At 39.6% G+C, this 22,428-nt stretch overlaps 1 protein-coding gene and 1 long non-coding RNA gene across 2 annotated transcripts in view; one reads left to right on the forward strand and one right to left on the reverse strand.

Moving 5' to 3' along the window:
* The window catches only part of LOC115254050 (mitogen-activated protein kinase kinase kinase 7), a 76,219-nt gene that overhangs the window by 32,254 nt on the left and 21,537 nt on the right, over positions 1–22,428 (forward strand). The window lies entirely within an intron of this gene.
* On the reverse strand, positions 17,222–19,160 carry LOC134285769 (uncharacterized). Its single transcript, XR_009996618.1, has 2 exons — positions 17,725–19,160; positions 17,222–17,415 (listed from the first exon to the last, which is right to left on the reverse strand). It is a non-coding gene; the product is annotated as an uncharacterized LOC134285769 (long non-coding RNA).

Below are 22,428 nucleotides of genomic sequence, written 5' to 3' on the forward strand. Positions count from 1 at the left end.
TGGATTCTTTCTGAAATTCATTTCCAAAGATTGTTTTAAAATTTTCATTTTTTAGAATCAAATTCATGATAACACTGAATAAATAATTTTGTCGCCATAACACTCGATTTGTAGCTGCAGCTCTCCAACGTCGGTCACGCCCAACGTGCTCTCTGTGCTCCACGCCTTCATGTACCAACCAGATGGTTAGCAAACACCAACTTTGTCCGGCATTCTTGCAACATGCCCTATCCACCGTATCCTTCCGGTTTTGGCCACCTTCTGGATAATGGCTTCGCCGTAAAGTACAGCGTGCTCGTGATTCGTCCTTCTCGAACACCGACGAAGATCGTCCTTAATACGTGTCCCTCAAGAACTCCGAGTGCTTGCAGGTTCGTCTCGAGCATGGTTCATGACTCGTGTCCGTAGAGGGCCACCGGTCTTTTTTTTTTTATCTAGTTCATTTATTTGGGGCTCAATCGCGTATAACGCTTTACGGAGCCGAGGATCTTTCTTTGTACTTGATAGTATACATTATACAGAGTAATAACTTTTTAATGATATCTGTTAGTAATGGGTGGAAGCCAGGGTACTCGTGGCAGCTCGAGGTTAGAAGGTCACATTTTGAGGGATGGACAGGGTAAGGATTGGGCCAAAGGTTTCACTGCTGCTCATCCGGAGGTGAATCGCATCTTGCTAGCGAATTCGGTGCCTTGTGGTGTTGGTACCAACTTGTTGTGGAACTTGGTCTTCCGGATGGCCAGGAGTAGCTTGGTAACACAAAGAGGACAAAACAGAGAAAAAAAAACTGGAGAAGAAAACACAAGCGAATTAAACTTTTATACGAGCAGAGCGAAGAAAGTCGAAAATACATCCCATATATGTGACATCGCGGGTCCCCAACACATCTCTCATAAGAACAAAGGGTTGTCTACCTCGGGCCTCAAGGGTATCCAATAGTAGCGCTCTGGAGGCGTCATTATCCGGGCATTGCCAAACTACGTGGTCGATGTCATCATAACCGGAACCGCACTTAGTACAAACATTGCTCAACGCGAGGTTAATCCTGTGTAAATGCGCGTCTAGCGAGTAATGGTTGGACATAAGTCTTGACATCACGCGAATGAAATTGCGACTTACATCCAGACCATACCACCACACTCGCAAAGAAACATTAGGAATAATGGAATGTAACCACCGTCCCAGCTGGCCATCTCGCCAATCATTTTGCCAACTTTGAAGAGAACTCTGGCGAACAAAATGGAAAAATTCATCATGTGAAATTCTTCTATCATAGATCTCACCTTCCTGTGCGCCCACCTTTGCGAGAGAGTCCGCCTTCTCATTGCCATAAATTGAGCAATGTGAGGGGACCCATACAAAGGTAATCTTGTATGATCTTTCGACCAGTGCACCCATCTGCTCCCTTATTTTTGTAAGAAAGTAAGATGAATGTTTTACAGGTTTCATCGACCGGAGTGCCTCAATCGAACTAAGGCTATCCGAGAAGATGAAGAAATGGTCTACGGGCATGTTTGAAATCATCCCCAAAGCGAAATTGATTGCTGCCAGCTCAGCAACATAAACCGAACAAGGTTCCCGAAGTTTGCGGAAGGCGGTGAAATTTTCATTGAAGACACCGAAACCAGTGGATCCATTTATGCGAGACCCATCAGTGAAGAATCTCTTACAAGAATTGACATTTTGGTACTTTTCGTTAAAAATGCGAGGAATAGATATACATCGAAGTTGATCTGGTATTCCATGAATAGCTTGTTTCATGGACAGATCGTATTTAACAGAGGTACTGTCATTAGTGAAGTGTACACGGGGAGGATTATAACTTGGTAGGCTTATGTCAGATGACATGTAGAACAGATAAATTCTCATGAATTTTGATTGAGTGTTCAGACTGAGCATTTCTTCGAAGTTTTCAATGACAAGTGTGTTGCTCACTCCACACTTGATAAGTAACCCTAGCGAGAGCTCCCAGAATCGGTTCTGGAGAGGTTTCACCCCTGCCAGGACCTCAAGGCTCGCATTATGCGTTGAGTGCATACAGCCGAGAGCAATACGCAAACAACGGTATTGAATTCGTTCCAACTTTACTAGGTGGCAGTTTGCTGCTGAGTGGAAGCAGAAAGAGCCATACTCAATAACAGAGAGAATAATCGTTTTGTAAAGTTTTATGAGGTCTTCCGGGTGAGCACCCCACCATGTTCCGGTAATTGTACGTAGAAAATTGATCCTTTGTTGACATTTTTGCACCAAATACTTGATTTGGGTACCCCAAGTGCCTTTTGAATCAAACCAGACCCCAAGGTATTTCGAAGTCAAAGACTGGTCGATTTCTATTCCCAAAAGATTGAGCTTCAGTTGGGCTGGGTTCCGCTTTCTAGAAAACACAACCAATTGAGTTTTTTGCGGAGCAAACTCGATCCCTAAATCTCTTGCCCAGATTGACAGATTATTTAGAGAATTTTGCAATGGTCTTTGCAACATTTCTGCATGTGGGCCTTTTAAAGAAACCACAGCATCATCTGCAAGTTGTCTTAGCGTGCATTGTCCTTCCAAGCAACTATCAATGTCTTTCACGTAAAAATTATAAAGCAAGGGACTTAAACATGAGCCTTGGGGTAGGCCCATGTAACTAATTCTGGAAGTTGTCAGTTGTCCGAGATTGAAGCTCATATGTTTTTCTGACAACAAATTATACAAGAAATTATTTAAAATTCCTGGAAGTCCACTATTGTGCAGTTTTTCTGACAATATTCCTATGGAAACTGAATCAAAGGCGCCCTTAATATCCAAGAAAACTGAAGCCAGTTGCTCCTTTTCCGCAAAGGCCAGTTGAATATCTGTTGAAAGCAACGCTAGACAATCGTTTGTTCCTTTGCCCTTGCGAAACCCGAACTGTGTATTTGAAAGCAAGTTATTCGATTCGACCCAATGATCGAGTCGTGATAGGATCATTTTTTCCAACAATTTTCTTAAACATGATAACATAGCAATTGGGCGGTATGAATTATGATCAGACGCTGGTTTACCAGGCTTTTGAATAGTTATTACTTTGACCTGTCTCCATTCATGCGGAACGATGTTGTTCTCCATGAATGAGTTGAACAGGTCCAGTAATCGTCTTTTCGCGATATCTGGGAGATTCTTTAGAAGATTGAACTTGATCATATCGCGTCCCGGAGCGGAATTGTTTGATGAAAGAAGAGCCATAGAAAGTTCCAGCATACTGAAGGGTCTGTCCAGAGAACCGTCTCTTGGGGATGTTTCCCAAGAAATCGGTTGTGCTGGGACTGAGTCTGGGCAGACCTTTTTCGCGAAGCTGAATATCCAACGGTTGGAGTATTCGTCACTCTCATTAGAAGAAGAGCGGTTTCGCATGTTGCGAGCCACTCTCCAAAGCGTTGTCATTGAAGTTTCTCTTGAGAGACCCTCAATGAAGTGTCGCCAATAACTACGCTTCTTCGCTTTCAGCAGGTTTCTCAGCTGTCTTTCGAGCTTTGCGTACTCTTGATAAAGATCTGAGGTACCGTGCCTACGAAAAGTTTTGAAAGCATCAGATTTTTTAAGATACAACTGGGTGCAATCATCATCCCAGCCTAGTGTGGCTGGTCTTCTTCTGAAGGTTGCACTTGGAACACGTCGTTTTTGTGATTCTAATGCACTCTTATATATCAGTTCAGACAGGAATCGATACTCATCCAAAGGTGGGAGGGGATTGAATGATTCGATGCCAAAAGATACCGCTTCTGCATACTTTTGCCAATCGATATTCCTTGTGAGGTCAAAAGGAACCTGAATTGGATGGTCTGACCTTTCACTATTATGCTTTATGGTGGTTATAATGGGTAAGTGATCACTACCATGAGGATCCTCGATTACCTTCCACAAGCTATCGAATGATAGTGAACTTGACCCCAGTGATAGGTCGAGACGACTTTCTTTGCCGTTAGATGCAATACGTGTCACTTCACCTGTATTTAAAATGTTCAAATTGAAATCGTCGCACAAATCATAGAAAACGGCCGCTCTATTATCGTCATATGGTTCGCCCCACCCTGTACCATGCGCGTTCATATCACCCAGAATTAAAACTGGATGTGATAGTGCAGAAACCGCATTCCAAAGATGACGGCGGTTGATTGAAATTCTTGGAGGAATGTAAACGGAAGCTACGCAAAGTTCTTTACCCTTTACGTTTATTTGGCAAGCGACGATTTCTACGCCAGGGTGAGTCGCGATTGGAATTCTATAAAATGAGTAAGTCTTTTTGATCCCCAAAAGAACTCCCCCATAATGGTCATCTCTATCCTGGCGTATAATGTTAAAATCGTGGAAGTTGAGTTCATCTTCAGAAGAAAGCCATGTTTCACAAAGGGCAAATATATCACAATCAGAGTTGTGAATCAAAAACTTGAACAGGTCTAATTTAGGTTTTAGACTATGACAGTTCCACTGTAGCACAGTGATCATATCTTGTACCTCACTTGATGAATTATCCATCGAAAGATATGATCGCAGCAAGGAGGGGCCATGATTGTGTCAGATTCCGAAGATATTCTTCTACTGTAGGTATAAACATATCAATAATGCCTCTAAATGTTTCTGGAAGGTTGAGGGCATCATATAAGCGATCCACGAGAACCCTAAAAGTAAACAGTCCTCGCTTGGGTCTAGGAGGCTTGTTTGAACTGCGAGGAACTTTGGTAGCTTTTTTCTTGCTACCTTGTCGATTAGTTCTCTTTGAAGTGTATTTAACAGGCGGAGACGGGGGTGACAGGTTCTTGCTACAACATGGATCTGAAGCTGAAGGATCCTGATTCTTCGGAGTTATTAAGTTTACCCCGTCTCCTTTAACATTAGGCAAACTTTTGAGGGAAGACTTTAAAAAGACCTTTCGGCGCAATCCCGGGGAAGATGATGACTTCCTTTTTCCAGGTGCGTGTACCTCCGAAAGAGATCTACCCTCATCAGTTTCGCCATCGTCCTGATCATCGGAAGACAACTCCTGATAGGGATTTTCAACTGGGACAGCTGATTCAGACACGGAATCTGGTGTTTTAAAAGATTTCACCATCTCCGCATATGTCTGTTTGGAGCGCTTTATGATAGAGCGACTCTCATTTCGAATGCGTCTTTTGTAAGCCGGGCAAACTTGCAAGTCGTGTGGATCTCCGCCACAGTAGCTACATTTTTCCGCTTCCTGTGTGCAAGAGTCCTCCAAATGAGCTTGGTTGCATTTGCCACAACGGGGCTTGTTGTCGCAAAAGCTATCACTGTGACCAAACTGCTTGCATTTGGTACAATTGAAAACCTTCGGCCTAAAAAGATGCACTGGGTAAAAACCACCATCAATTACAACAAATTCCGGGAGGACGGAACCTGGAAAAGTCACTCGAAAAAACGCTGAAGGCGAGTACACCTTTTTATTTCCTTCCATGGAAACCTTAGATAAGCGTTTACAGTCTAGGATAGCCACATCAGGAATTGACCTATTTTTGAATCGACCAAAGCCGGTCTTGATGTCCTCACATGTCAGCATTTCGTCGAGGATCTTCCCCTCCACCTCCACTTCTCGTGCTGGCACATAGACCGCGTATTCAACAGTAAACGCTTCGTGTTGAGCAATTTCATTTGCTGCTTTGTAGCTAGGTGCGGTAACACGCAGCTTGGATGCTTTCACTTGGTGAATAACGGTCCCAGGATACTTACGCGTCAGCTCTCGAGAAATCGAAAGCATATTCAATGGTTTGCATTTGCGCCGGAAATAGACAACCCAAGGTCCAGGCGAAGATGGCTGATAAAACCGCGTACGAGCAATGATATCATTGGGAGGCGTTTCGCCTCCAATCGAATCGTCCATGTGGAAACAAATTTATGGAAAATAACTCAAAAGTGCAAAAGAGGAAGAGAAAAACCTTAAAGTATTTACAGTGCACTTTCTTCCTTAGGACGACAACTGTTTGGTTTGTAAACCAAACAATGTTAATAATATATAGAAAAAAAATAAAGCAAAAAAAAAAAAAATTTTTCTAATAATATACGAATTCAATTCTTATGTCTATTTTAGCGCACCCTGTAGGATGCAAAAAAAACGGTATTGAAAAAAAAAAAGAAAAAATAGCTAATAAAAAAAAACAAAAAAAAATGTTCTATTATTTACAGTTTGTACACCCTTACCCGTACACAGTAGTTTGGGAACCACTGTTATGGATGTCAAAAAAAAGCACGTGGTCGAATGTGGACTGGGGATACAATAGACAAAGGCGATCAAAACAAATTGGGCGGACAAAAGAGTGTATCGAGAGAGTGATACTTATCTGACCGAAGCAGGTAGATATTTATCACAGGCAGGTCGATGGTAAAGCTGTCCGTCGCGTCTGCCTTCGCACCCGTCGCCGCCGTCCTCTTCGATGACGGAGGGGCTGATGATGGCGATAAAGATGACTTTCTTGGATGCGATGCTTCTTCTTTGATGTACGATGATGCAAGCACCTCGCTTCCCGGGTTGCGCTGGATACCACCTTGCGACACTACACATCGCACAAGCAGGAAAACGTACGATATAAAAAACCTTCCGCACTTGCGGGGGAAAAAACTCCACTTATACGAGGTCTATCGCGTGGTGAGATACGGAGCACACGTCCGACTCGTCCAAATGCACAACTGGGAATGGCCACCGGTCTTAGCAGCACCTTATACATCACGGGTTCCCAACCGGTGGTCTGCGGCCCCCTGGGGGCCGTGAAACCAGTCCAGGGGGGGCAGCGATGTAACAAAAAGAAAATGTAGATTTTTATTCTATTTTGTGCAAATAATACCAATTTTTAGTTTAATGATAAGTTTCCAGGAGAATTCCGAATTTTGCTTACCTTCAAGAGTGGATTGCAAAACACATGAATTGAGTGAAGCATTCGTTAAACCCCCTATTTTTAAGCTTCGACTCAAATTGAATATACATGGCATCATTGTTTACGAAATGTGAAAATCAAATAAAAAACCCGAATTAATCCACCTATGGTGAACAAACCCCTCCCACAGTAAATATCTGGCTACGCCATTGTGCTCGAATAACTCGGTTTCGTTTATTTCATTCATATTTGTCCTAAAAAAAATCTTTGGGGCCCCGATGTGTTGACAATTCTCAAAAAGGTTGGGAACCCCTGTTATACATGGTGCACTTGGTGCGTGGGTGAATATTTTTAGACCGCAGCTTCTTCTGGAGTCCATAGTAGGCACGACTTCCACTGATGATGCGCCTTTGTATTTCACGGCTAGCATTGATGTCAGACGCCAGTAAGTCCGAGGTAGACGAATTCCTCCACAACCTAGAAGGTATTCCCTTCTATCGTAACATTGCCCAGACGGATCCGGTCGTCCAGTTCCGCCTACCTGCATGTACTTTGTTTTTGAGACATTCACCACCAGTCCGACCTTTGCTGCTTCGCGTTTCAGGCGGGTGTACTGCTCTGCCACCGCTCCAAATGTTCTGGCGATAATGTCCATGTCATCCGAAAAGCACACAAATTGACCGGATTTTGTGAAAATCGTTTCCCGGCTGTTGAGGCTGGCTCATCACATCACACCTTCCAGAGTAGGCAGGAGAGTCCATCACCTTGTCGCAGCCCCCGGCGAGATTCGAATGAACTGGACAGTTCACCCGAAACCCTTACGCAGTTTTGCACACCGTCCATCATTGCTTTAATTAGTCTAGTCAGCTTCCCAGGAGCTGTTATCGTCCATGATTTTCCATAGCTCTGTGCGGTCGATACTGTCGTATGGGGCTGTCCATAAACCACGTGGTCATTTTTTGGGAGAATATGAACCACCCATCTCCCCCGCGTGGTCTTTCGTTCATACAATAAAAAAAAATTGTATGGACCGTGGTCTTTGACCAGCCCCCCCCCCCACCATGACCACGTGGTTCATGGATGGCCCATATGCCGCCTTGAAGTCGAGTTATAGCAGCAAGTGCCCAAAATAGGTGCTCCTGCCCAAATGGACCCAGACCCTATTTGTTATGGCTCAAGAAAATCATGAGTGTTCACAAAGACCTAATGTATACATCAGTTAATACAGAAGTTGTAAACATTTTCTAAACGAACAAAAAAAAAATATGTATATAAGGTGGCAATATGGCTGCCACTGCACAGTGGTCCACGAACCAGATTTACGAGGAAAGATGCATTCAACGCCTTCAAATGTTTTTTTAGGCAAATATGGTCTTCTACAAAGTTGTCCCGAATAATAAGGCCCTCTTTAAATTGTGCATGAAAATAAGGGTGGTCCATATCTATATAAATAAAAATGGAATGGTGTTTGTATGTCACGAATAGGCTCGGGAACAGGTCAATGGATCTACATAATTATTTCACAATTGCATTCGTACAGGGCTCCGACGTGTTCGTACGGAAAGTGCCTATTTTCTCTAGAAAATCATCAATATCTTTTGAATGGAATGACGTAGCAACATTCTCAGCAAACGAAAATGCGCGTTTTTGGAAGCTCTAAAAGTGGTTCTTAGGCGACTTTGACGAGAAATTTGAAACAAGAAAGATAAAGCAATAAAACGATTTATTTTCAAGTATTTTTCACTTGAGTTACAAAAATAAAACCCCTCTAATTTTTTGATATGTTTTATAACAACATTTCTTCTTTTGAATGCGGGCTAAAGATATTTTTTATGTATGTCCCAACCCGTCATAACACCTTTTTAAAAAACTATGATTTTTTAAGAAAAATGCCTTTAACTTTTGGACCAAAAGAGATAACGACCATCTCATCGCACGAAACGACGCGTCTTCAAATGCTCTACAAGCATTGGCGTAGCTAGGGGGGGGTTCCAGGGGTGCCTGGCACCCCCTAGAACAAATTTGGCACCCTCTAGAATTTTTCCTTGATAGTTACCTAAAATTTCAAACTTCACACATTAATTCCATTATTTACATTCGAATAAACTAAAAGCACACCCGTAATTACTTATATAGGGGAACTTACGTATTTTCGGCAGTTTTGTTCTCTTCGTCATGGGGGGTTTTTTTGAAACCTGCTGAATTCAGATTAGGCCTCAAATCCTTCCCTAACAAGCTGAGTTATATGCCCAAATTTCAGACAATTTGGCCCACAAACCCCCCCCCCCCCCCCATGACGAAGAAAACAAACCTGCCGATAATACCCTTCGTCACCCTACCTATTGTACGTTTTGGCGTTTTGAATATCGGTAAGAAAAATCAACAGACTTCTCCATGGATTCCTCCAGAAATACCTCTATCTATTCATACAGTAATATCTCTAGGCTTCCTTTATGGATTCTTCCCGATATTTCTTCAATAAACTTCCCTTAGGATTTTCCAGGCAGTTCGTCCCGATGGGGTTGTACATACTAGAAATTTCTGCAGATATTGATCCAGCAATTTCTCCTAGGATTTCTTTCGAAATTCTTACTGTGTGATTTCTCGAAATTCCTCTGAAAGTTTCTCTTGGGATTCCTTGAGGAATTCCTGGTGGGATTATTCTAGACAATCTTCCTGGGATTCTTTCAGAAGTTCCTCAGGCGATTCCTTTTATTTTATTCATATTTAATTCAGAGATTCTTCTAGAAATTTCTCAGGAAATTTCTCCAGCTTTCATTGGCCTTCTTCCGGAAATTGTGGCTAGGATTTCTCAAGCAATTCCTGCTGCGAATCTCTTAGAACTCTACCAAAAACTCTCACTGTGGTACCTTCAGGAATTCTACTAGGGAAGATCTTCCGGCAATTCTTCCGGAAAATCTACCTGGATTTTTTTTTTAATCCCTTCGGTGATTATTCCAGAGATTTATTTAAGGATTTAACCAGGACTTCCTCCAAAGGTACTTTCAGAATTGCCACAGGGGATATTCCAAGAACTTCTATTGCCCTTCCTTCATGAAATCTTCAAGCAATGCCCATTAGGACTCCTTCAGAATTATATTCAGAGTACACACCAAATTTTTTTCGCTGAAAATCAGCAAAGTTTTGCTGAATTTTGCCGAGCTGTAACTTCAGCAATCAATTCAGTAAAAAAAACTGCTGAAATTTTCAGCAATTTCGGTTGTCATCGTGGTTGTCAAAAATTTACTGACTGATCAGCAAATTGTGCTGAAACTTCAGTGAACTCGACCGTCGTGAAGATCGCCACCACTTTGCTGAAGAGTTTCAGCATATCCAGGGTGTCTACTACCTGGAAAAACCTGGAAAACCTGGAATTATCAGGGAATTTTACTCGACCTGGAAAAATCCTGGAATTCTCAGGGAGTTCTAGTGATCATCAGGGAATTTCTGTGTTTATCATTTTAATACAAATTTTCAGTTAGAAATGCCTCAAAGCGAATAAAAATTTCGGCTGCGCCGCTATTAACTATTCGCACGTTAAATATTATTTATCAGTACTTTTTTCACAGCACTCTCCTATTTTATGTTTTACCTATTTCGGAAAACTGAGTCGACATGCTTTTATTGTTAGAATTTTGAATTCTCAAATCTTTCAATCTATTGCAGCGTTAAATATTGGCTTAGTGACTTAAGTTGATTAAGCTATTTTTTTTTTATTTCCATGTGAATGAGCTAACTGTCTTGCAGATTTTTATTGAGGTTTGCCTAACAAATTCGCAATCGCCTGTAGCTGTTGGAAAATACCTGAAGGAACTTAAAGATACATTTTGAGCGTAGTTCCTGAAACTCCTGCAGAATATTATTGAACAATTGGAACTTCTGGCGGGTTCGATGTTAATTGTTAACTAACTATTGTTAATGTTAACTAGATGACTTCTGGAAGAATTTTTAAATATTTTTCTAACCATTTCTGAAACGTTTTTAGAACAACTCATAAATGATTCTTAAAAATGTTTGAAAGAATGTTCAACTCTCTCTTTCCCATAGTTGCTTCTGAGCTCCACATATTTTAACGAACTCGAGAGAAACTGTATTCGATGGACATAATGCAATAGTTTCGGAACATGATTACCAACTCATTAGTATATTCCAATTGTCAATTACTTGTTTAGAGAGTGAAACTATTGACAACCAAAACTATTGAATTACAATTTTTTACCATTAATTTTGAATGTAGCCCATCTGTAACAATGTGTGTTCGTATACTTTTGGTAAAACGATGTTTTGAAGTAAAGTAATCGTTCAAATTTGTTGGGGAGAAAGAATTAAAATATTCTGAAGGAATTAAGAAATTCCTCTAGTTGCATTCATGTGGATATTTTTTAAATTTTCAAGTGTAACTGGCAGTATCATTTGAAGTCAATTCTTTTGAAACTCTGACTGAAGTCCAATAAACATATCTATCATTGTTGCTAGCAATTTCTATAAAAGGAGGAATCGCTAAAGAGATGAATCTAGCGAAATTCCTGAAAAATACATACTTGAGCGATTCTTTTGCGAAACCAATAACGTGCGCAATAACTGAAGATATCCGTGAAGTGTTTCTTTGAGGATTTGTTTAAAAGCGTTAGCTGCAATTTTTAAAATGTCCGACAATATTAAAGAAAGTTTGCACAGGAACCACTCGAAAGATTTTTTGCTGGAACTGCCAAGCTTACCTTATACAAAAATATAGTGTAACTTCTTGTTGTTTTCTTTGCAAAATTCCATCATAAATTCATGAAAAAAAATTTAAACAAATTATGCAGAAAATTCTCCTAAAGTATCGCCAAGATAGTATTAAGAATTCCATCAGAAATTCCATCATCTCATGCTTCTGTCCTAAATGCTGGTGGAATGTTCTCCTTAAATGTCATTATAGTTGGAACTAGAAATTTCCCAAGAAGTTGCGTTTCCACGAATTTCAAGAAGTCTGAAAACATGTTTAGTTTAGTCGATTTGTTAAACCTAGAATTATTTTCAAAACCTGGAAAAATCCTGGAAATATCAGGGAATTTCATTTTCATAATTGAGTAGACACCCTGATATCAGACCAAAAGAAGAATTGCCATGAGGAAAATTGTTTTGATTCATCATTTTTTATTATCATTTTAAAATTAAACACATTTAATGGTACAAGTCATAAAAGACAGGCTGAAATCTTTGCACACGGTCGGGTTACAGGCACTCTAAAATATGAAATGAAACCGTGAAGAACACGGACTTATGATCCATTCCTCGGGTATCTTCGAAAAAGTGATTCTCTTCCTGGCGTTGCATCTATCGTTTAAAGGAAACACTATTTTATACGAAAATGAAGAAATATGGATTGGGGTTTGAGTACTTACCTTGTCCTTTTGTCGTAAAAACGCCAGATGCGATAAAAATGCACGATTCCGAAAGAAGGCCGCTTGCATAACACCAACATTGTTTTCTGTTTTGACAAGTGGCCGACGTGGTTGACGGCAGAAAAATTTGCTGAAAATTCAGCAAACCCGACAATTTTACTGGTTTTCAGCAAATAAATCCAAATTGCTGATTTATCAGTTAAATATAGGTTTGCTGATTGTTATTCAGTAAACCATTTTGCTGAAACCACAAATCGTTTTTTGGTGTGTACAATTTTAAAATTTAATTTTAAAATGATAATAAAAATTGATGAATCAAAACAATTTTCCTCATGGCAATTCTTCTTTTGGTCTGATATGCTGAAACTCTTCAGCAAAGTGGTGGCGATCTTCACGACGGTCGAGTTCACTGAAGTTTCAGCACAATTTGCTGATCAGTCAGTAAATTTTTGACAACCACGATGACAACCGAAATTGCTGAAAATTTCAGCAGTTTTTTTTTACTGAATTGATTGCTGAAGTTACAGCTCGGCAAAATTCAGCAAAACTTTGCTGATTTTCAGCGAAAAAAATTTGGTGTGTAATTAGGACTCCCGGCATACTGCATACACTTTCGGCATATCTTACTGAGATTCCTCCACAAATCCCCCCTACGATTCCATCAGGGATTCCTCCAGTATACTTCTACCGATTCTTTCAAAGAGTACTGTATGTATTCCTCTAGGCATATATTAGAGGAACTTCTCTTAGGATACCCCCGGCATTTCTGATTCTAGGATTCCTCCAGAAATTACTTCTATGAAACCTCCCTGAATTCTAGGAATTCCTTCAGATATTTCTGCTGGGATTCCTCAAGCAATTCCTGCGGTTCTTCCAGCTATTCTTCCTCCAGAAATTCTAACTGTGGTACACGCAAAAAAAAACCGTTCCGATATACGTGAACTCCCAATCACGGCAACGGGAACGAACGGGAACTATGCATAGCAACGATAACAACAATAAGAAATGTACACCGTGAATTAGATTTCACGTTTTCTAGAACGCCCATATTGACAGCTGGAACTAGTTCCAGTTCACGGTGTATATTTGCTTGTTCTCATATTTGCGTTTGTTTGTTCACGTTTATCAGAACGGTTTTCTGAGCGTGTACTTCAGAAATTATGCTACAGTTTATTTTAGAGCTTACTCCTGTATATTTGCAGGGATCTTTCTAGGCAATCTTCCTGGGATTCTTGCAGAAATCTCTTTTGTTGTTCTACCAGGGATTTCTCCAAGGACTCATCCAGAAATTCCTCCATAGATTCCTCATGGAATTCCTGCGGAAAATCCATTTGGCCCTCCACTAAGAATACCTCAAACAACTCCTCCTGCGGTTCGTCCAGCAATTCCTTCAGAAATTTTTACTATGATACGTCCAAAAATTCTTCTAGTGATTCCTGCACGAATTTATCCTAGCAATAGGGCTGCAATTCGTCCGGGAAATCGTCCTGGGATTTCTCCAGATAATCCTCTTGCGATTCCTTCAGGGCCTTCCCCATTGATTCTTCCAGAATACCTCTACCGGTCCTTGCAGGGAATTCTCTAGGTATTCCATGAATTTTTCCTTTGGAATTCCCCAGGCATTCCTGATGGGGTTCTCTATAAATTCTTGTATAGTTTCCTCCAGCAATTCCTCCTAAGATTTCTACAATGATACACCGCAGAAACCTTCTTAGAATACCTCCTGAGATTTTTCCTATGATTTCTTCAGAAGCTCTCCGGTGATTCCTCTAGGATTTTTTATCCGATATAGTTTACTCAAGGACTCTCTCATAAATTTCTCATGGGATTCCTCGAGGAACTCCTCTTGGTCTTCCTCCAGAAATTTCCAGCAATTTCACCTCGCACTCCTCCAGAAATTCTTACTGTTCTACCTCCCGGAATTCTTCTAAGAATTTTTCCAGGGATTCTCCAATAAACTTGCTAGGATTATTCAAGCCAATCTCTCTAGGAGCCTTGCAGAAGTACCTTCGATGTTTTCTTCTGGAAATACTATTTTTTTCTGGGTTTTCTCCAAATTCTTTTTATTTGTTTTTTCCAATGATCCCGCTTGTCTTTAATCCAAGAACTCCTCCTGGGATTACATAAGCGATTCTTGCTGCTTCTACTGTTTCAGGAATGCCTCTTAGGTCTCCTCCAGAAATTCTTACTATGATACCTTCAGGAATCCCTCTAGGGATTTCTCCTGGCATTCTTGCTAGGATTCTTCTAGGCAGTTTTTCTAGGATACTTTCAGAGATTCCTTTGATTCTTCCAGGTATTTTCAAAGACTCATCCAGGAATATCTCTAGAGTTTTTTTCATGGATTACTCTAGAAATCCTGGAATTTCTCTTGGCCTTCTTCAAGGAATTTCAGCTGAAGTAATCCTGACAAATCTCTAGAGGCATCCCTAAACGAATTTCGGGATTAGTTGAAATTTCCAGAGAAATCTTAGAAGTAATACGTAATACGGGAAATCTGTAATGAAATCCTATAGGATTGTACGGAAAAAAACTTGTAATTAATTAGAAGGCACAGAATCTTGCTGATTGACAAATTGAGAGATGAATTTTCGAAAAAAAACGAGTTCTGGTGGGATTCAAACCCACGACTCCGTATTCGCTAGATCGTAGTGTGGCTAATTCTTTGAGGATTGCTTCGGCATAGTTGTTTTTTTTTTAATTTCTTAGATAGTTTCAATGGCATTTAATCAGCAAATTCTTCGGATATTTTCTTAAAATTGCTATGGCTATTCCTCTGGAATTATTCCAGCAATTTCTTTTTCAGGTATTTTGCAAATTTCGCAGGCAATTTTACTTTACCATGATCATTTTTTTTTAATTCTTCATGATTTAATTGTATTTATATTTATTGCTTCCGGGAACTGCTGGATTGGAAATTCACAAATTCTCAACAGGGCTTGCTCAAAGAAAATCCTATGAAACTCACGAAAAATTTCCTGACAAATTCCCAAAGAAATTGTCGTAAAAAACATCAAAATTACCTTAAAACTTTCAAAGTATTTGCCAAAAGAATTCATATAAGAATTACCAGAGGAATTCCTGAAGAAAATATTAAGCCTTTTTAAAGAAATTGACCAAATCCAATCTCAAAATAAATTGCCGACATATATTCTACAAAAATTTCCACAAACATTCACAAAAAAACTTTCGAAGAAATTCGAGGGAATCGAAGGAGTTTCTGAAGAAAATTTAGAAAGAACTCCAAAAGTAATTTTCGTAGAATCACCGTGCCGGATATAAAAAAAAAACATTTTTTTTTCAAATAAATCCCCGAAGGAAATTTGATTTTCGAAATCAATTTCCAAAGGAATTACCGAACAAGTTCCCAAAGTAATAATCGAGCTTCCAAAATTTCCAAAGGAATTGGTGATGAAATTCCCAAATAAATTTTCAATGCAAGTATTATCAAAATTGCCGAAGGTATTCCGAAATCATCTACTGTAGGAATTCCTTACATAATTACTGAAGAAATCTAGAACAAAGTGTTGGAATAATTTTCAATTATAGAAGCGATTTATGGAAAAAATTCCGATGAGGAATACAGAATAGCATAGATAATGAAAGTCTAAAAAAACGACGAAAATAAAAAAAAAAGTAGAATGACTTGCCGAAGAATTTCCAGAAAAATTGTGAGGATGTTCCCAAAGTCATTGTCGAATGGATTAGCAAAGGCTTCACTAAAAGAATTCTCGAAGGAATTGCCTGAAAAGTAACTTAGAGAATTTTAAAAAGCAAATATCAATAGAATTGTTGACATTAACAAAACAATGCTTGAAAGGCTACTAAAAGATTGGCGAAGGAACTCCCGAGAAAACATTTCAAAGGATTTGCCAATGAAATAAAAAGCCAAATAAACTCCTAATGGAATTGCCGATAAAATTTACAAAGGATGCGTGAAAGGAATTTAGTAACAAATTTCCAACATACTACCAAATAAATTCTTAAAGAAAGATCCAAAGATATTACTGGGAGATTTCCAAAAAAAGTATTAACCCTCTAATACCCAAAATTTTGATTTTGATCTAAATATCATTTTTCGTCATCTAAAATCGATTTAAACATGTTTTGGAAGATGATTCTTTTTAATTCTCGATTTCGTGAATTTCAGTTTTTGATTTTTCTAATTTTTATTTTTGAACATCCCCACAGTTTTATATTTTTCCTGGAAGCCTATTTGGGGTACGGATTTTTTGAGATGAAAACATTTTGAGATTTAATGATTATTGTTGAAATATTGTTATTTTAAATTTTTTCCATAGAACATTTTATTTTCGGTGTAATTTCAAGGAAAATAATTTTAGAGTGTATTCGATTCCCTTAAACTATAAAACTAGGATAGAATGATTTGGGAAAAAATTAAAATATGTTAATTGTAGTGATTCAATACAAAATAAACACTGACTTCTAGAAGGTGACTAAAACATCAATTTTTCAATGATTTTTAAAAAATATAAATACATTTTAAAATACACCAAAAACCATTTTGCGAAATACAAAACAGTCCTAAATATCAGCCAAAAATATAAAACGTTTGATTTTCCACGAAAAAAAAATTACAAAAATGCTCAAACTATACCCCGTCTAAAGGCGGGGTTGGGTATTAGAGGGTTAATTGAAATAAATTGCAAAGCAATTCCCAAATAAATTACCGGGAATATTCCCTGAGGAATTACCGAAAGAATGTTTTGCCGAAAACATAAATTTCTTGTATACACGTACAAACCAGACTCGATTATCTGAAATGTAATTTCCCTGTAAAAGTATTCTCATGTACACGTGGTAGTGTTCAACTAATAAAACAAAAACACTATCGCCATTAATGGTGTGGTCAAACCAAAAATGCAAATATGTATCCTGATTTTGCAATTTTAAGTATTTATAACTTTAACAATTGTTCTTGAAAACTATTTTTATAAGGGTTGTTATCATGCAATAAAAAAGAGGATGTCATGATGAATACAAGTTACACGCAAATTTGTGTATATTTTATAGTTTCCGAGATTTACACTTCTAATAATTGCTCTTGAAAATGTATTGTGTTTAATCCACACAACAAAGGGGTTGTCGCGATGATTGTTAAGTTCAAAGTGAAAATATAAATTCCATGTATTATACGCAATCAATTTATCAAGTTTTCATACCTCCTTCTTCTTCTTCTTCTTCTTCTTCTTCTTCTTCTTCTTCTTCTTTATGGCTCTACGTCCCTACTGGGACTTGGCCTGCCTCGCTTCAACTTAGTGCTCTTTGAGCTCTTCCACAGTTAGTAATTGAAGGGCTTTCTTTGCCTGCCATTGCATGAATTTGTATATTGTGAGGCAAGCACAATGATACACTATGCCCAGGGAGTCGAGAAAATTTTCCCGACCGGAACGGGAATCGAACCCGCCGTCTCCGGATTGGCGATCCATAGCTTTAACTACTAGGCTAACAGGAGACCCATACCAACATACCTCCATGACAAGTAAAGTGTTAAATCAGTACAACGGATCGAATTTCCCAAAAAAGCTATTCTCTAAAATATAGTGCGTTTAAATTTGTGGGCTCATTTTTCTCGCGACTGAGAATTTTTTTTTTCTTTATTAAAGTGGCTTTTCGACCGAGGCGAGTTCGGCACTACTGGCCTGAGAAATTGAGGGTGGATTGGTATTTCCTTTAACAAAAAAAAAACAACAACCTGGAAGCCACTGAAACTGGCACCCCCTAGGCACCCCCTAGGAAAAAATCCTAGATACGCCAATGTCTACAAGTATTTCTTGGGCGACTTTGATGTAAATTCGAAAATGAAAAAGTTAACGCCAGAAAACCGGTTTTTCTTGAACCACCCTAAGCTTATTCAGAAAAATACCTCTAGATCGGTCAATTTTAAAGCTACAAAGAAAGTGTCTTCAGCAAACTTGCTCAAAATTGATAGATCTACAACTATTCCAAAGAATGTATATAGTCATTCTTGCAAATAAAAAAGTTTGGTTCCCAATTTCTTTGAAAATATGGACCACCCTAATTTTCATGTTTATTGAAATTTTCAATTTGAAAAGAGGGCCTTATTTTTAGGAACAACCTTGTAGAAGACAATATTAACCTAGAAAATCATTTTAAGGCGCTGAATGCATCTTTCCTCGTTGTGCACTGTTTAATAAAGGGTTAACTTGTCGCCTTTCTTGTGGATGGGACAGATTATCCCTTCTTTCCACTCCTCCAGTAGCTGTTCGGTTTCCCAGATCTTGACTACTATCCGGTGCAGACAGGTGGCCAACTTTTCCGGGCCCGTCTTGATGAGTTCTGCTGCGATACCGTCCTTACCAGCCGCTTTGTTGTTTTTGAGCTGGTGGATGGCATCCTTAACTTCCCTCAGCGTGGGATTTGTTTCGTTCCCGTCCTCTGCTGCACCAACATAGCCATGTCCTCCGCTGCCTGGATCCCCGTGCCTACATTCTCTTCGCCATTCAGGTGCTCGTCGAAACGTTGCTTCCCCCTTTCGATCACCTCAGATTTGTCCGTCAGAAGGCTCCTGTCCTTCTCCCTGCAGATTTCGGCTTTCTGCACGAAGCCTTTGCGGGATGCGGGATGCGTTGAGCTTCTAGTAGAACTTACGTGTTTCTTGTGAACGGTACATTAGTTCCATTCGCACTCCTCTTCTTCCAGGCGGCGCTTTTTCTCCCGAAAGAGACGGGTCTGCTGCTTCCGCTTCTGTCTGTATCGCTCCACATTCTGTCGGGTTCCATGCTGCAGCATTCAAATGCTACACCACTGGAATAAATGTTTTGTAGTGAATTCCGTTAAAATAACAGATGTAGACATTGAAACTTTAAATCGTTTTCGAGTATTTTGTGATAAGTTGAACTAAAATCACAAAAATGTACAATTGACAATGACGGATAGAGACAGTTTCACGCAACTCACTTGGAAAGAGTTACACTCACTTGCTATTTTCTCAGCTCAGAAGCATGCAATCAAGAAACGATGTATGGACGACTTTTGCATTGTGGTTTTGTTCAAAACTTTGCCGAATAGAGTAGGGGTCGCACACGCATACCGAAGTCGTGGGGGAGCTGCAAAGGCAACTCTCCACGAGGTGAATGTAAATTACACTCACCTCGTGGAGAGTCGCTTTTACAACTCTGTCACGACTTTGGTATGCGTGTGCGACCCCTACTCTATTCGGAAAAGTTTTAGACAAAACCACAATGCAAAAGTCGTCCATACAACGTTTCTTGATTGCACGCTTCTGAGCTGAGAAAATAGCAAGTGAGTGTAACTCTTTCAAAGTGAGTGTTCCCATCCCTGGTTTCACGTCCGCATCCTGGCACCTACTCTCTCCAATCCAATCCAATCCAGCATCATATTTTATGAGAACTTTCACAATCATTAACTGAGATTCCTCACTTGGCAATGGCTATTTTGCATACGTGTATCGTGTGCTAGTCATGAAGATATTCTAAACACAAGGCAGTTAAGGAAATTCCAGTTATGAAATGTTTCTGGGGCAACCGGGAATCGAACCCGTCTCAGCATGGTTTATCTGATTGCACGTGTGTTTTAATTGACTTAAAGACTATTCTTTCTTATTTCCTCTGGAACAGAACAAACAATAAACGTTGCCTGTTGTTGTGATTTCAAGCCTACCAATTTACTTCTTCTTTTCGGCATCTTTTGGATTCCTCCAGGTTTACTTGTTGGGATTGCTGCAGAACCTTATTATGAGATTTATGTTTTAGATTTCCTGATTGGATTGCTTCAGGAGTAGCTGTCGAAACTCTTCCAGGGATTTCTCCTTTAGAAACCCTTAAGGTATTCGAAGCGCGATTCCTTCGAGAATTTTTGCTTCGTTTCTTGTAGGTATTTTTGCTGGTGGTTTTTCAAATTCCGCCGGAAATACTTCCAGGATTTTTTTCGGGAATTCTATAACGATCCACTTAGATGTTTCTCTTCAAGACTTTTCCAGGCAGGAACACAGGACACAGGTGTCCTTCAGAAGGTTTTCTTGAGATTCTTTCAGCAGCTCCTTCTGGGTTTCCTCCAACAAATGTTGCTGGTATTCTTGCAGGACTTTTTCCAAAAATTTCTAAATGAAATCCTACGAGAATGTATCCGGGGGTGTCTCGAAGGATTTCTCTAATAATTCCTCCTAAAATTGCTACGTAGGCTTATACAGGGATTTTCCAATGAATTTTATTAATCCAGCATTGGCGGAGCCAGATTTTTTTTTTGCTTTCTTGCTTACTCTACTAAACATGCAAGATAAAGAGCGATATGAAAGAGGAGGGAAGCTGCCTCCTCTTCCATCTTTTTTCTTTCTCGTGTATGTTTAAGAGAGTGAGTAAGAAAAAAGAAAATGCTGGCACCGCCAATGTTTTTCAGGAACCTTTGCTGAGATTCCTCCAGAAATTCTTGCTGGTATTCCTGCAGGACTTTATTCAGTATTTTCTACAAGAACTCCTTTAGTGATGTATTCAGAGATTTCTGTACATATTTCTGTTATAATTCCTATACGAAATACTCCGTGCATTCATCCATGAATAAATCTACGGATGACACAAATTCCCCAAAAGAACGAGGGGCACCTTCCTGGAGCCGACTTACTGATGAAAAAATCTTGCGATGTTCCTAGCGTTTTTTCAAGAATTTCTCTTAGAATTCCGTCAATGCTTCTTTGAGATATTCTTAAAATATTACACTTTTTCTGTCTTCGGTTATTACTCATATAGGAATTTCTCTAAAAATTTCTCTAGGATTTTTCCAGGGTTACCTCTCTTGGTTACGAGAATCTCTTGGTATTGCTTCTGAAATTCCTTTAGAAATTATTATTGGAAATCCTCCTGGAATTCATGCTGGAATTTATCAACCTATTTTTGCTGTGATTTCTCCTGGAACTGCTCCAGTTATTTCCCAAGTACTTTTTTCAGATATTCCTACATATATTTCTCAAGTAATTTCACCTGATATTCCAACAGAGATTTCTTCAGAAATTGCAACAGGAATTCCTTCAATGATTTTTCAGGAATTGCTCCAGGGATGCCTCTAGGGATATATACGGAGTTTGCAGTAAGGATACTTTCAGAAATTACTTAATAGATTTATCCGAAGGGGACTAGCAGGCATGGGATATGGCTGGCAGAGGGTTTACACTTTGGTGTGTGGATGCCAGGCGTAAGGTTATAGAATTGTGTGTTTATTATGTTGAAGATATATGCGACACAGTTCGCTTGACTGTATAAGTAGGAGGAAGGGAACGGGCCAGGGATTGATCCCAGAACCTTCTGCATACGAATCAGAAGCGGTGGTAGCCACTAGACCACCAAGCCCGTCTCGAGAATTGGTTTTAAGTGTGAGGGCATGCATAGGAAAGTTTACACATGTAACATAAATGTTGGATGAATTATTTATATCATAGATCAATGAGAAAGAAATTTTATGAGTCACACATTCAAGAAGTATTTAAATTGAAGAATAATTATTCAACCAATTATTTCATCGATCCCCGAGAATGCATATTTATGACTCAGATGCCAATAGAGCGACGAATATCTGTGCAAACGGTCTTGATCCCATTACCACACGGGATGAATCATCTGCGAACATGAGAACATCGAAACGAAATGCAGCAGCACGAAGAAAACCATCTGCTGGAACATCTCAATCTCTGTGTGTATGACTCAAAGAGCTTCCGTTTTAACTTCACGCATATGTCAGTGGTGCGGCGGCGGCAGCGGCAATGCTGCGATCAGCAGCGAAAATTCATATTTTGTTTTTCTTCCCGTTTCCTCCCATCTCGGGCGGCGGATTCTGGGGTTCAAGACTGTGTCACAATCGAGCTGGCGATGATGCCTGTGGTGGGTGTTTTTTGGCGATCGTCGTCCGTAGAAAATGGAGACGCATTATGATGCTTTTCACTTTCGATCGTGTCTCACACCTCATACAGACGGGTGTGTGTGCTTGTGTTCGGTTGCCTGTTTTGAGAAAAAATACGACTGCTTTTCCGCATGAGACAGCAGCTCATCTGTTCAATTTTAATGAATCGCGGTGAACCAAGCAGTTTGGGACAGGGGTGTGAAGGAGAGGTGGCGAAGAAGCTGGGTTGGGCAATGTGTAACAAGGGTACAACTAAAATAAATCACAACGGGCAGCAGCGAGAAAAAAGCTGAGCTGGCACAAAT

The sequence above is a fragment of the Aedes albopictus genome, chromosome 1, assembly GCF_035046485.1.
Source record: "Aedes albopictus strain Foshan chromosome 1, AalbF5, whole genome shotgun sequence".
Classification (NCBI taxonomy): domain Eukaryota; kingdom Metazoa; phylum Arthropoda; class Insecta; order Diptera; family Culicidae; genus Aedes; species Aedes albopictus.